The sequence below is a fragment of the Zingiber officinale genome, chromosome 9A, assembly GCF_018446385.1.
Source record: "Zingiber officinale cultivar Zhangliang chromosome 9A, Zo_v1.1, whole genome shotgun sequence".
Taxonomy (NCBI): Eukaryota; Viridiplantae; Streptophyta; class Magnoliopsida; order Zingiberales; family Zingiberaceae; genus Zingiber; species Zingiber officinale.
The window spans coordinates 111,231,638-111,247,775 of NC_056002.1; the positions used below are offsets into that span (position 1 = coordinate 111,231,638).

Below are 16,138 nucleotides of genomic sequence, written 5' to 3' on the forward strand. Positions count from 1 at the left end.
ATCTGCTTTTTGTGCATTTTCTGTACACAGGAGTCGATTTGGTGAAGAATCTACATCTTTGGGCATGCATTGGAGGAAACGAAGGGAGAAAGCACCGGGCCGTGTACCTCACACGGAGCCGTGTGGAGTTTGGCACCAGCAGAAGAGGAAGATGACATGGCGTGTGAACCTCGCCTGCGGCCGTGTCAGGTTTGAAGCCAACGAGGCGAAGCCTTACAGGGGCCGTGTGGATCTGCAGTGTGAGACTTCGAGACCAAGCGGTGTGGCCGTGTGCACCACAGTAGTGTAGCATTCGAGAGCGAAGGGTTCGGCGGTGTGGAGTCACTGCAGTGTGCGGCTGGCGAGAGGGGGGACATGGCGTGTGAATCTCACACGGCCGTGTCACGGGGCCGTGTGGCGCCCGATTCCCTCCTCTATTTAAACCCTTCTTCATGAATTGAAAGGGGATCTCTCCCCCTTTGGGAGAAAGCAAGTTTTGGTGGTTTCCTCCCATTCTTGGGAGGATTTCTGGGCGATTCTAAGGGAGATCTCGATGATTTCGACTCCGGAGCGAGGATTGGATCCGAAGACAAGGCTTCTTCGTAGATAAGTTTTCTCTTTCCCCCTCTTCTTGTTTTCTTGGATTGGGGATTCAAGGAATGCTTGTAATCTCTATTTCTTCGGGTTTTCTTCCTCGATTCATGGAGTAGATCTTGTATTCTAGGATTAAGGGAGTATTTGTATGATGGATTGATGTAATCTCTTATGGATTTGCCATTTTCTTGTTTCAATGACATTATCTTGCTTGTATCAATTAGATCTTGAATGATTGATGGTGATTTGTGCTTAATTCTCATTCTTGATTGATTGTTTGGATTTCTTATGGACTTTGTAAAGATAAACTCTCACTCGATCATCCGAGGGATCCACGTGACAGGTGCAAGCCCGTGTAAGGACGTTTGAGAGATAATCTTGAAGAGGAAATAGGGATATTCAAGAGAGTAGGATGGATTTTATGATTAGCTTCTTGTATCTTGATAGATTAATGAGTCGTGGGCTTCTACGTTGATATCCGAGGAAGGCATAGTAATAGGTGCACTTCTGTGTAAGGACAACATAGGTTCATGTCTAATTAATCCTATTTAGATACATTTCTCAGTCCTTAGCCGGTTGTCTATTGCAAGAGGGAACCGGCAACTTTCTACATGTTTGGCAATTGAGGGATAAGAATTGGTGAACCATTTACATTCAAGAAATCTTACAAAGAAACCGAAACTCCTAGAATCTTCCTTTATCATAACCCAAAACTCTAAACTCTTGTTTGTTGATCTTTAATATTAGATTTGTTTACCTTTACTTTGCTTTTGAAACGATTGGATAGTTGTTTAGCTAATTCGCATTGAGACATTTCTAGTGCTTATTCCAGTCCCTGTGGATACGATAATATTTTATATTACTTGCGACATTTCCGTACACTTGCGGAGAGTAACAAGTTTTTGGCGCCGTTGCCGGGGACTGCGCTATAACATTAGGAATTATCAATTGAGTTAGACTAAACATAACTTTTCTTTCTTTCTTTACATTTTCATAGTTGTAACTTTAGAATCCTGTTTCTATAAGCTTTTCTTTTCTTGAATAACATTCTTGACAATTCTTTTTGTTGCAATTCTAATTCTAATTCTAACTTTGCATTCTTGATTTCTAGCACTCTAATCTAACTTTTCTCTGTTTTCTCTTTTGATCTAGTTTCTTTCTTATTTTCTTTTGTAAACATATCTTGCAATTTTTAGCATATGAATTATTCTAGATATTTTTCTTTTTCCTTTTATCTTTTCTTTCTTGTTTTCATTATGCACTTTCTTTCTTGCAATTTAAATTCTGCATTTGCTTTCTTGCTTTTCATATTGCATTTTATTTCTTGTTTTTGATTCTTGATAATTTTCTTTTTCTTCTTGAATATCCATGAGCACTAACATGTCAAGCAGGCCCATGAGAAATTTTTCTACACCCTTTTCTGCAAGATTTTTATCTCCCATTGTGCAACCTCAAATTGAAGCAGAAAGTTTCCAACTAGACCCAGAGATAATTTTCATGATACAAGGTCACAAATTTGGAGGAGAAGTATCAGAAAGTCCTTATCTGCATCTTGAAACATTTTTAGAGATTTGTGATTTGGTGAAATGTGAAGGAGTATCAGCAAATGCAGTTCAATTGATGACATTTCCTTTCAGTATCAAGGATAAAGCAAGGACTTGGCTATATTCTCTCTGTCCTCAAAGCATCACAAGTTGGGAACAATTGGAGAAGCAATTTCTGAATCATTTTTTCCCTCCAAGTATAACAGTGTATATGAGGAATTGCATAACAAATTTTTCTCAGGCATATGGAGAATCATTATTTGAAGCATGGGATAGATTCAAGAGTCTTCAAAGACAGTGCCCTCATCATGGTTTTGAAAAATGGTTGATTTTGCACATATTCTATGGGGGAATTTCTTTCTCAGACAAGACTTTATTGGATTCATCAGCTGGAGGTTCTTTTATGGACAAAAGTGTAGATGAAGCTTATTCGTTAATTGATCAAGTGACATTGAACCTCCATGAATGGTCGAACAAAAGTTGGATGGAATTTCCCTCAGATATTCAAGAAGTGAAAGCCATAAATGTAAGAGAGCCTGTCAAACAAAATGAAATTCAACCACCTAAAAATGTTAAAATTCACAAGTCACAGAGTGAGGAGTTCAAACATTTGGGGGCAAAGCTTGATAGTATTGTTTCAAAATGGTTTAAAGAAAATTCCCCTCCTACACAGTCAAGATCCAATGAAAAGTGTGATGATGTGGGGTTGAGAAGTGGCAAAAATCATGAAGAACTTCTGAAGAATGACATGTTTAGAATTAAGGAGAAGAATAATAGAAGATCACAAGAACTCAATTCCATTTATCTAGGAAATTCCCAAAGGCCAGAAGTACCTTTCCCTCAACGATTAATCACACCAACATTAGATAAGCAAGTTGGACCTCCTCCAAAAGCCCAAAGGGAATTTGGGAAAAAGGGAGTTCAGTCTTTCCTAGGACCTTCACTAAGGGTTCCTTTTCCACAAAGGTTAGTGGGGGTCAATGAAAATAAAGACTTCGGCAAATCCTGTGACACTAATATGGTTGAGTGTAGATTTTTGAATATATATGAAGATGAAGATTTTTCAGATGAGGATTTTATTGATAATGTAGTGGTAAATAAGTTTTCAGATCTATCTCAATATTTTATAAGGTGTTATAGTGACATCGAATTTTCAGATGATGAATGTGATGTGGTAGATCAACTTAAAACTGCAAGTGAAGTTATTGATCCTCTTGTTATTGATTCTCCTATTGAGGACATAGATGTTGGTTTATTTTTTGATGTATGTGTTGATGATGATGATATGGAAGAATGTGTAGGGAGCTGTGTTGTGGAAGCAGCATCTCAAGGATCACCACCTTTGTCAAGACAACCCTTAGAGGTTTTAAGAATTGATCAAGTTTGGTATGCATTATCTCCGCTCGGCCACTAACAACTTCTAATTTTCTTTTGCCAGAGATGGGTGGAGGAGATAGCCGTCTCCAACCGCCTGGCGATGGTAGACGAGGAATTGAGGCAACTGAAGGCGGCAGGCGGTCCGTCCGGCTCTCAAGGCCCTTCGTATGTCGAGCTGCAAAGGGAGCTGAAGAAAGCTCAAGCTTTGCTGGCGGCCGAGCAGAAGAAGACGGCTGATCAGGCCCACGCCTTGGCCGAGTCCAAGCGGCAAGTCAAGTCGCTCGACCAGAAAATAACCCTTGCCACCACTCGAAAAAACATGACCATCTCCGATCTGGAGAAAAAGAATGTCGAGGCTCGGGGATTGGAGCTGAAAGTCAAGGAGTTGATGGAGCAGCTCGATAAAGAGAAGGCGAGCCGCTCGGCCGATGCAATCAAGCATAAGGACGAGCTGAAAACTCTGCAAGAATCCCTCGCTGCCTCCCAAGCGGTCTTCACAGAATATCAGGAGGCCGAGCCGAGTCGGGTCGCCGCCCTGAGACAGAATTACATCCGCTCGCCTGAATTTTCGGAGAAGGTTTGCGAGCGGATGTATACTGCGTTTGACCTTGCCATGACCGCCACGGTGACCTATCTGAAGTCCAAGGGGCACCTTCCCGAGTCCGCCGTCATCCCGGTCGCAGATCAAGTGGCTCTTCTCGACAACATCCCTAAGGACCTCTATGATTACCTAGAGTAGGAGTTTTACATGTAATTTGGCCGCTCGGCCCAAGGCACTCCTTTTTTGTAATTTGGCCACTCGGCCAGTCTTTTTAATATGCTATCCTTTCGCTCGTTGTCCTTTTGCTAGTTAATATGTGTGTTGTCTGCTCGCCTCTTATCACACCTCTCATGCTCGAAAGGTATTTTTACTAAGTATTTTGCGTACCATTTCCGCTCAGACGAATAGGTCCTGATTCCACGAGATTATTCACTGGATATTGATGAAGTACCTTTGGGTACTGGGCCGAGCAGAACGCATAGTTGGTCAAACGATATTAATACCGCTTACAAGTCCTTTTGATTGCCTTCTTCGTCCGCTCGGAAGATTTATAGACGCCGGCTCATCTCTCGATTTTTAACGTCGGAGCTCGACGGTCTTCCACTCGGAAGATTTATAAACGCCGGCTCGTCTCTCGATTTTTAATGTCGGAGCTCGACGGTCTTCCGCTCGGAAGATTTATAGACGCCGGCTCGTCTCTCGATTTTTAACGTCGGAGCTCGACGGTCTTCCACTCGGAAGATTTATAGATGCCGGCTCGTCTCTCGATTTTTAACATCGGAGCTCGACGGTCTTCCGCTCGGAAGATTTATAGACGCCGGCTCGTCTCTTGATTTTTAACGTTGGAGCTCGACGGTCTTCCGCTCGGATGATTTATAAACGCCGGCTCGTCTCTCGATTTTTAACGTCGGAGCTCGACGGTCTTCCGCTCGGAAGATTTATAGACGCCGGCTCGTCTCTCGATTTTTAACGTCGGAGCTCGACGGTCTTCCGGAAGATTTGTCGGCTCGTCTCGATTTTTAACGTCGGGCTCGACGGTCTTCCGCTCGGAAGATTTATAGACGCCGGCTCGTCTCGATTTTTAACGCCGGAGCTCGACGGTCTTCCGCTCGGAAGATTTATCCGCTCGTCTCTCGATTTTTAACGTCGGAGCTCGACGGTCTTCCGCTCGGAAGATTTATAGACGCCGACTCGTCTCTCAATTTTTAACGTCGAAGCTCGACGGCCTTCCGCTCGGAAGATTTATAGACGTCGGCTCGTCTCTCGATTTTTAACGTCGGAGCTCGACGGTCTTCCGCTCGGAAGATTTATAGACGCCGGCGCGTCTCTCGATTTTTAACGTCGGAGCTTGACGGCCTTTAAGGATAATTTTAACACTTCCGTTCGGCGAAGCTATTTGCCATCCTTCAAATCATTTTTGCTTCATGCATTACAAGTACATAGGCGACCCAAGTATATGTAAAATTACATCAGCGCACCTCTTACCCAGCTCGGTACGGTTGGAGATGATTCGCGCTCCATGGTCGATCCAGCTGCCGCCCGTCTTCATCCTCCAAATAATAAGCACCCGAGCGGAGCTTTTCGATGATTTTGAAGGGGCCTGCCTAGGGAGCCTCCAGTTTGCCCACGTCGCCGACCGACTTTACTTTCTTCCAGACAAGGTCGCCAACCTGGAATGCTCTGGGGATTACACGCCGATTGTAGTTTTGCTTCATCCGTTGCCGGTACGCCATCAGCCGGACGGACGCCTTGGCTCGCTCCTCGTCGACCAAATCCAGCTCCATGTTCCTCCGCTCGGCGTTGCCATCATCATAGTTCTGGATCCGAACGGACTCGACGCCGACTTCGACAGGAATAACCGCTTAGCCGCCGTACACCAGATGGAAAGGCGTGACGCCCGTTCCTTCCTTTGGGGTCGTTCGGATGACCCATAAGACGCCAGGCACTTCATCCACCCAGCTTCCTCCCAAATGGTCGAGCCGAGCACGTAGAATGCGAAGAATTTCCCGGTTGGCTACTTCGTCTTGACCATTGCTTTGGGGATACGCCACAGACGTGAAGTGTTGCTCGATGCCGTAGCTTTTGCACCAATCTTCGAGCAACTTTCCCGCGAACTGCCGCCCGTTATCGGAAACAAGTCGACGAGGGATGCCGAACCGACAGATGATGTGTTGCCATATAAAATTTTTAACCATCTGCTCGGTGATCCTGGCCAACGGCTCGGCCTCCACCCATTTGGAAAAATAGTCGACAGCCACCAGCAAAAACTTCCGCTGACCGGTCGCCATAGGAAACGAACCCACGATATCCATTCCCCACTGGTCGAACGGACATGATACGGTAGCTGCCTTCATTTCCTCCGCCGGTCGGTGATAGAACTTGTGAGACTTCTGGCAGGAAAGGCACATTGCGATGGTCCGAGCGGCGTCTGCTTGCAAGGTTGGCCAGAAGTATCCAGCCAGCAGGATCTTCTTAGCCAACGATCGTCCGCCCGGATGCCCTCCACATGATCCTTGGTGTACTTCTTGAAGAATGTACGTCGCGTCCTCCGAGCTTACACATTTCAATAGTGCCCGAGAAAAAGCCTTCTTGTAGAGTTGGTCTCCAATGAGCGTGAACCGACCGGCTCTCCTTCTTAATAGCTGAGCAGCTTCCCGATCGGACGGTGTTGCACCCGTGCACAGAAACTCTATGATGGCTGTCCTCCAGTCACTCGGAAACGCGAGGCCCTCCATCCGGTTGACATGTGCCACTAGAGATACTTGTTCAATTGGCTGTTGGATGACGACCGGCGTTATTGAACTTGCTAGTTTGGCCAACTCATCTGCCGCCTGGTTTTCCGCTCGGGGTATCTTCTGGATAATGACCTCTCTGAAATTGGCCTTGAGTTTTTCGAAGGCTTCCGCGTAGAGTTTGAGCCGAACGTTGTTAATTTCAAAAGTACTTGAGAATTGCTGAGCGGCCAACTGAGAATCTGAATGCAGCGTCACCCGTCCGGCTCCCACATGCCGGGCGGCCTGTAAACCGGCTATAAGGGCTTCATACTCTACGTTATTTGTAGCTATGTAATCCAGCCGGACGGATAAGTGCATTTTTTCTTCTTGAGGAGAGAGTAATAGTAGGCCAATCCCGCTTCCGAGCCGAGTAGAAGATCCGTCCACGAATATTTTCCACATGGCTTCGGGCTCTGGCCTTTGTACTTCAGTGACAAAATCCGCCAAGGACTGCGCCTTTATCGCCGAACGGGGCTGGTATTGAATGTCAAATTCGCTCAACTCCGTTGTCCATTTGATGAGCCGTCCGGACGCTTCTGGGTTTAACAGCACTCTTCCCAATGGGCTGTTTGTCCGGACAATGATAGTATGAACCAAGAAATAGGGACGGAGGCGCCGAGCGGCGAGGACCAAAGTGAAAGCCAGCTTCTAGAGCCCAGTGTAGCGAGATTTAGCCTCTTTTAAAATATGACTTAGAAAATATACAGGTTCTTCTCCGCTCGCCCTTACTAGTGCCGAGCCGACTGCTTGCTTGGTTGAAGATAAGTAGATGCAAAGTGGCTCACCCACAACTGGTTTGGCTAGCACCGGCAGAGAGTTCAAGTATGTCTTCAGATCTTCGAACGCCCGATCGCATTCTTCGTCCCAGTGAAACTTAGTGGCCTTGCGCAAGATTTTGAAAAAAGGCAAGCTCCGGTCGGCAGTCTTGGAGATGATTCTAGACAGAGCTGTTTATCCGACCGGTCAAGCGCTGCACTTCCCTCAAATTTCTTGGAGGCGGTATATCTTGTAAGACTTTCACTTTGCTGGGATTTGCCTCGATGCCCCGCTCGGTCATTATGTATCCCAAGAAACGCTCGCCTTTTGCTCCGAACAGACACTTCTGAGGGTTCAGCTTAACTCCATATTTCCGTAGCGTTCGGAAAGTCTCCTCCATGTCTTCAAAGAGATCGGCCGCTCGGACGGACTTGATGAGAATGTCGTCCACGTATACTTCTAGATTTCGCCCGATCTGCTTTTTGAACACTTTGTTCATCAAGCGCTGGTAAGTGGCTCCCACGTTCTTCAGTCCGAACGACATCACATTATAGCAATAGGTGTCGTCGGCTGTAACGAAGCTGACTTTTTCTTGATCTTCTCGGGCGAGCGGCACTTGATGGTAGCCTTGATATGCGTCGAGCATGCATATCAACTCGCAGCCGGCCGTAGAATCCACCAGTTGATCGACCCGGGGCAAAGGATAAAAATCTTTTGGGCACGCCTTGTTAAGGTCCCGGAAATCGATGCACACTCTCCATTTGTTGCCCGGCTTGGAGACTAGTACCACGTTTGCCAACCAGCTCGGGAACTGGACTTCGCGTATGTGGCCGGCCTCCAAGAGTTTCTCGACCTCCGCTCGGATGATTGCATTTTGCTCGGCGCTGAAGTCCCTCTTTCTCTGCTTCACCGGCCGAGCGTCCGGTCGGACGTGGAGCTCGTGCTGCGCTATACTTGGTGAAATTCCGGGCAGCTCATGCGTTGACTAGACGAAGACATCCCGATTTTTCTGGAGGCATTTGATCACTTCCTCTTTCTGGCTCGCCTCCAGATCGGCCGGAATGAAGGTTGTAGCCTCCGATCGGGTCGGGTGAATCTGCACTTCCTCTTTTTCTTCATAAACCAAAGAGGGAGGTTTTTCAGTTATAGCGTTCACCTCGATTCGTGGCGTCTTCCGAGCGGAATTGGCTTCTGCTCGGACCATCTCGACGTAGCATCGCCGAGCCGCTAGTTGATCTCCTCGTACTTCTCTCACTTTGTCTTCAACCGGGAACTTGATTTTCTGGTGGAAAGTGGAGACTGCCGCTCGGAATTCACTTAGAGTCGGTCGTCCCAATATGACATTGTACGCCGATGGAGAGTCCACCACAACGAAGTTTGCAGTCCGCGTCCTTCTGAGCGGCTCCTCCCCCAGCGATATGGCCAGCCAAATCTGTCCGACCGGTTGAACTTCATTGCCCGTGAACCCGTAGAGGGGGGTTGTCATGGGCAGCAGCTCGGCTCGATCAATTTGTAGTTGATCGAAGGACTTTTTGAATATGATATTGACCGAGCTTCCTGTGTCAATAAAAACGCGGTGAATAGTGTAATTGGCTATTACCGCTTTGATGAGAAGAGCGTCGTCGTGTGGCACTTCGACTCCTTCCAAGTCCTTGGGCCCGAAGCTGATTTCGGGTTCGCTCGCCCGTTCCTAGCTGCAGCCGACCGCGTGGATCTGGAGTTGCCGGACACTCGCCTTCCTTCCTCGATTAGAGTCACCTCCGGTCAGCCCGCCAGCTATAATGTTGATTTCGCCTCGGGAAGTATTGTTTCTATTTTCTTCTTCCCGAGCGGACGGTCGGGGTCGCTCCCTAGACATCCGTGGATTCTCACGCCTCGGAGTGTGATGTCGCTCGGGAGTCAGTTGTTGTCGCCTGTCGGCTATCATCCGATCGGCTTCACGAGGCCTCTGTCGCTTGTCGGCTGATGGCGATCGACGGCCGCCACTTCGGGGAACGGGGTGGGTGATTAGAGGAAGACTCCGGCAATCCCTGGTGTCATGTGTGTCCGTCCGGTGGAAGGAGCAGAACATTGGGGTCCATTTCTTCTTTGGCTTGGCCCGTGCGGCAGATACCTCTTGCACGTGAGACCTCACATGGGGGGAGCGGATTGCTTCGGCTCTCGGTCCTCTGGGCGACTGAGGAGCAATGTGAGGCTTTTGCTCGACAGGGGGAGCCCGCTCGGTTGAGGTTTCCTTTCTTCGGGCCGCTTGGGCTTCCTCCACGTTGATGTATTCGTTGGCCCGGTGTAACATATGGTCGTAGTCTCGAGGCGGTTTCCGAATGAGCGATCAGAAGAAGTCCCCGTCCACGAGGCCTTGTGTGAAGGCATTCATCATAGTTTCCGAGGTGGCCGTTGGAATATCCATGGCCACCCTGTTGAACCGCTGGATGTAGGCTCAGAGCGATTCGCGGGCTTCTTGTTTGATAGCAAACAGACTAACACTAGTCTTTTGATAGCGCCGACTGCTTGCGAAGTGGTGGAGGAAAGCCGTTCGGAAGTCTTTAAAACTTGTGATGGATCCGTCCGGCAACCTCCGAAACCACCGTTGAGCCGATCCCGAGAGGGTGGTAAGAAAAACTCGACACTTCACTCCATCTGTGTATTGATGAAGAGTAGCTGTGTTGTCGAACTTACCCAAATGATCATCTGGATCGGTGGTTCCGTTGTATTCACCGATCGTCGGAGGCACATAGTGCTTTGGCAGAGGGTCTCGTAGAATAGCCTCTGAGAATTGACGGTTGATCCGTTCGGGAGAGGCGTTCGCTCGGGGGGCTTTGCCTTTTCTGCTGTCTCGTCTCGGCACTTCATCTGAAGAAGATCCTCGATCATGATTAACTACTGCGGCTTCAGGAGTGCGGAATAGGGCCCGATGGAATGGAACTGTGGCCGGCGGTGCTTCCGCTCGGCCACCCGATGCTGATGTTGCTTGTTGCTCAATCCGCTCGGCTTGCGACTTCTGCCTTTGTTCCACAAGTTTAGCTGCTCGCATCTCGATCAGAGCATCTTGCTTCTCTGTGGAGAGTATCACCGAGTGTTGTCGTCCAGCTTCGTCCATTGCTTCTGATCGGATGCAGGAGCGTTCCCACAGACGGCGCCAAATTGATCCTGTCCGAAAGCTGAATCAACGGACGCTGGGCACGTGATGCTCTCCAAGCGGCTGACGTAGATCTCCTGACTGTTCACACAGGCCTCCGGTGAACCTGCACAGAAGTTGGGCCGGGAAGGGGTTTCCAGCGACGACCCTCCGACGCTCAAGTCAGGTAAGCAAACAAGAAAATGACGTCGAATATGTGATCTCGCGTACCTCCGGTGAAGTGCGAGGCTCCTTATATAGAGCTGGGAAGGAGCTCATGCACACATACCTAGGTGAATACGTGTCCCCAGCCCATACCTCAGTAAGGGCTTGTCAAAAGGCTTACCTGACACCATACTACTACAGTCCAGGCATGTCTTCGATGGGACAGCGGAATCCCTTGTCGTAAGATTTGAAGTATGGTCGGATTATAGAGCATGCCCGCTGTCAGAAGATGTCCATTGTCCTTTTCTCTTTACTCCCTGCCGGCCGTCCGGCCGGCCTGCACTCGCCTTATGTTCGGCCGGTCATATATAGTGATCTACTTGGGAGATTCTCGGTAATGTGCTCTGTGGAGACTGTTAGCAGTATGCTACCTTATATCTTCGACCGAGCGTGCCATCCGCTCGGCGCTATGATCCTGTTCAACGAGCGCCGGAACCCCAACTCCTGCCGGGGCGCCTTTTGCCATCAGGTAGACACCGGTCGGCCGACCGGGCGGTTGGCCCACCCTTCTCTGGTCGGCCTACCGATACAACCTTTTCTCGGTCGATCCATCCTTGTCCGATTGACCACCTGGCCCTTTGACTTCCACGTTGCGTTGACTCCCCGGAACGGGGGTCTCCTGTTCTTACCGCTGGATCATCTTAAATACAGGGAGATTAACACACTCATGATAAGAAGGAGTCCATATAGTAATATGGGATTGGTGCGGTAGTTCAATAATAACTCTTTAGTGGTATGAGTTATTATTGATGAACTCGAGTTGGGTGTTCGAGGCGAACACGGGAAGCTCAAGTTCATCGAGAGACCAAAAACCAATTCCTCCTCTCGGTCCCTATCGTAGCCTCTTATTTATAAAGTTTTATACCCACGCATACCCACCTTCTTACCCATCCTAAGGTGGCCGGCCAAGCCAAGCTTGGAGCCCAAGCAAGGGCCGGCCAAGATCAATTCTTGGATGGATCAAGTAGGTGGCCGACCCTAACTTGGAACCCAAGTTGGTGGCCGGCCACAATAAAATAAAAATGATTTTATTTTTTTAAATTTTTCCTTATATGGAAGTCATGATTTAAAAGAGAGTTTAAAAATTAATCTTTCCTTTTATAGCTTTCTACAAAAGATTAAGAGAAAGGTTTGATATCTTTCCTTATTTGTAGTTTAAAGGAAGATTTTAATTTTTGATAAAACTTTTATTTTTGTAATCATTCACAGGTTTTAAAAGCGAGATTTTAATTTATAAAGTTTTCTTTTATAACCAACCATGAAGGGAATTTTTTAAAGAGAAATTTTTATTTTAAGAATTTCCGGAAACAAATTAGGAAGTTTTAATTTTTGTTTAAAACTTTTCTTGTTTAGAGGACAATGAGGTGGTCGACCATTAAGGGATTTAAAAGGAAAATTTTAATAAAATTTTTCTTCTTATACATTGACAAGGAATATAAGGAAATTTTATTTATAAAACTTTCCTTATTTGCCAAGACTAAGGAATATAAAAGAGAGGGTAGAGGTGCCTCATCTCACAACATATGATCTAGTATTCCTCTCTTCTATTCCTTGGTGGTGGTCGACCCTCATCCTCTCCTCCTTTTCTTCTTCTTTGGCCAGCGACATCAACTCTCTAGGAGACTCTTCGTGGCCAGATTTTGCTTGGAGAAGAAGTAGAGAAAGGAGGCTTTGTTTCTTTGCATCTCTTAGAGCTTGGTTGGTGGCCGAAGACCTTCATCTCTAGGAGATTCTTGGTGGCCGAAACTTGCAAGGAGAAGGAGGCTTGGGTGGATTCTCGTCTCGGTAGATCGTCGCCCACACGATGTCCGAGATAAGAAGAGGAATACGATAGAAGATCGTGAGGTCTATAAGCTGCAAAAGGTATAACTAGTTATTAAGTTTCCGCATCATAACTAGTTCATCCTTTTATTTAGATCTTGAAATACCAAACACAAGAGGCTAGTGATTCAAGGTTTCAGATTTGTGATTCGAATTTGTGTTTCTTTTGTTTTTTCAATCTTGTGATTCGATTGTTCTTTTTGGTTAAACCTAGGGTTACTATAAGGAGATTAAATATTGAATTTCTTTGAAAGGCTTTGTCGAGGCAGTGGTGGATGTTCCCATACCCAAGAATGCCAAGTGTCTCGCCATGTTTGACCTGGGAGCTGATTTCTGAAATAAATATTTAATCAAATTTGTAACATAGGTAGATTTGGATCAATAATGTTAAACATCGTTTGCGATCCAAGTCTAAACCTCTAAGAATAGATAAGTTAAGTTTGGAATCAATAATGTTAAGTTCTGTTTGCGATTCCAAATTTAATTTCTAAAGAACACAACAGGTTGTTAAGAAAGGTTCAGGACTTGTACAAAATTTTTGTACAAGGGAACCAGTACGATATTCCGAGTAGCAACCAACAAGTAGATGCATTATTGAAGCCGAGTTAGTTAAAGTAAGTTAGTTGGTAGCGTAATTGTATAATCATGTACACCAATGATGATTATTGGAGTTAAATAATAATTAATAGTGCTAACTTATTTTTTTTGTTTTTGACAGATTATGTAGGGTTACAGTGCTTCCAATATGGTCCAACGTTACTTTCTCATTAGATATGCAAATTTTTATGACAATATTTTATTGGACTCAATACACCAATGAAGATTGCATAAATTCTTATTGGACTATTCTAGCTAATGAAGCCAAAACCTCTAACTCACCATACTATCCATCAATATTTTGTGGACTTGGATTTGAAATAAGTATTTGAGCACCTGATCTTATTTTTATATATATTGGTTGTACTCAACTACAATTTTATCTTGTTTACATAAGAAATGTTTGGAATGATGCACGTGGACGCATTGAAATAAAGTGCTAAAACTGATGAAGACAAGCCCATTAGATATATTTTCTGTCCTTTAAATAATGAAGATGATCATTGGAATCTAATGGCCATAGACCTAGAGGAAGGTCATATAATTCATCATAACTCTCTTTGCATCACAGAAAATTAAACTGTTGTTTTTGTCACGCCCCAGAGGAGTCCCTGCCAGACAAAAATCTGACAGCATCTCCCTTGTACGGGTGATAATATGAAACATTACTACATACAAAATATACATCAACCACATACGACTGGAATATATACACAACCACGCAGTTTATATCATCAACCCACTCGGCCGGAATAAAATAAACACAACCACGCAGTTTAATAAGCCTACACGGCTGAAAGTACACACACAACAATGTAAACACAGCGGAAAACATAAAATAATACGTTCACTAACAAAAATACCTACAACCACCAGACTAAACTCCAAACACAACCACAAGATCACGAAAAGCAAAACACCACGAATGAACTCCAAACACCGACCAATTCATACAATACTAAAAATCGTTGTATGCTGAAAATACAAGTAAAGCAAAAATAAAACCGATAAAACGCAGGACCCAGGACTGGCAGCCGACATCTCTCCAAGCGTCCATGACTCATCTACCTGCTACCTGGCGAAAGAAAACCATTTCGGGGGTGGTGAGTATTGGAACTCAGCGGGTAAGGGAAAAGATAGTGCATGAACATAATATATAAATAGAGAATAAGCCAACAGTATACAGTCTCATAAAGGGAATATCAGATACTACAATAGAGCCAAAATAAATGCTCGTACCTGAAACCATATCCTAGGCTAGGTATAGTAGGTCAGAACTGGTACTAAAATGCTACAGTACTGCTCATAACCACAGAGATAATAAGCAAGGTATATACAAATTTCAATGACTAAACATCTATAATGAGAATACATCTCAACATAAGTAGACATATCAGCATATGTGAGCAACAGCAGTAAGTAAACAATAACAGCATATATAGATAGCAGCAGCCAAAGCAAATATAATAATAACAGCGTATGCACGGATGATCACTCCCGCCCACCTCTCTGCATCATGACCCCTGTATGGTCGAGAGGTCGGGTCAGTGACAGATTGTACACCACTCCAGCTGCTACTCACACGAGTGGTCGAGGGGACAGTTGCATAGTAGCTAACTAGCTACATCTGCGACGGGGTCCCTGCTGCTCGTACTCCAGTTACCACTACCCATAAGTGGTCGAGTGCGACACGACAGGACAAGCGGCATCAACTCCACTACCACTCTCTCGAGTGGTCGAGGATGCGGCCCTGGTCAACGATTCTCTCGACCGCAAGGGAGAATTGGTCGTTGACATGCATGCCATGACATGATGCGCCAAATGCAATAATCATCACACAAATATAAACAAAAATTAGGTATACTACATGAAGCCAGCATGCTCAATTTAGTATATAATAAACAACAGTCAAAGCATACAAACATGACATCTAATATCTGCTATGGATTATGGACAACAACAAGAGATTGTATAGATATGAAAACGAATATTTTAAAGATCACGTGGAAGTATCAAGTGCAAGAAAAATAAGAGTGGAGTCAAGGTAACAATCCTTATCCAAAAATAGCTCATGCACTAAGTTCAAAGAACTAAAGAGACAAAGTAAGAAGTATCCGCCTTTATACGTAGGTCGTGCATCCAACATTTTCCACCCGTTAAGTGCCTCGTTGTAAATCAAAGCCCTGTAACAACATATATAATTAAGTTATTCCCCATGTATCCAAAATAAACTTGCACTCCTATTTAGGACTCAAATTCGGTTATTAATTCAGTTAACTATAAATCTCGGAGCTAACCTAACCTTAGATTAAACCCAACATTTTATCTTAATCATTTCAAACAACCACCTGGAATAATTATCCCTAACCATATTAGCAACAATTCGGTTCTAGGCTACAACCCAGTACACAAGAAACAATCTAGCAAAGGAAAAAACCAACGTCAAGGCCAGGACATGTACACCACAACCCACAACTTACTACATAAAACGGAATTCAACATAAAAATAGAAAACCAACCTGGAAAATCTTCTCCGAATTCGTCCCAGACTATAGCCATCACCAAACAAGACCATGAAACCAAACTAGAGAATCACCACTGAACCTACCCTAATCCAATTTTGTCATCTACACGAACTAATCAAAATAGGGCAGAAACTTTAATCATCAAGAAGAATCAAGGTAACCCAAATTCAATCATCAATTCCCAAATCCGTTGTAGAAACTTTAGAGGAGACATAGGGCAGAGCAAGGAAAAACACAGAAATTTTGATTCACAACTCATTCAACCAGAAAACCAATCATATTCGACAATC

At 45.2% G+C, this 16,138-nt stretch overlaps 1 non-coding gene and 1 pseudogene across 1 annotated transcript; both read right to left on the reverse strand.

Moving 5' to 3' along the window:
- The window catches only part of LOC122019470, a 53,814-nt pseudogene extending 37,932 nt beyond the window's left edge, over positions 1-15,882 (reverse strand).
- Positions 2,327-2,432, reverse strand: LOC122022005. The gene has a single exon (XR_006122755.1). It is a non-coding gene; the product is annotated as a small nucleolar RNA R71 (small nucleolar RNA).
- Positions 15,883-16,138: the final 256 nt, after the last annotated feature.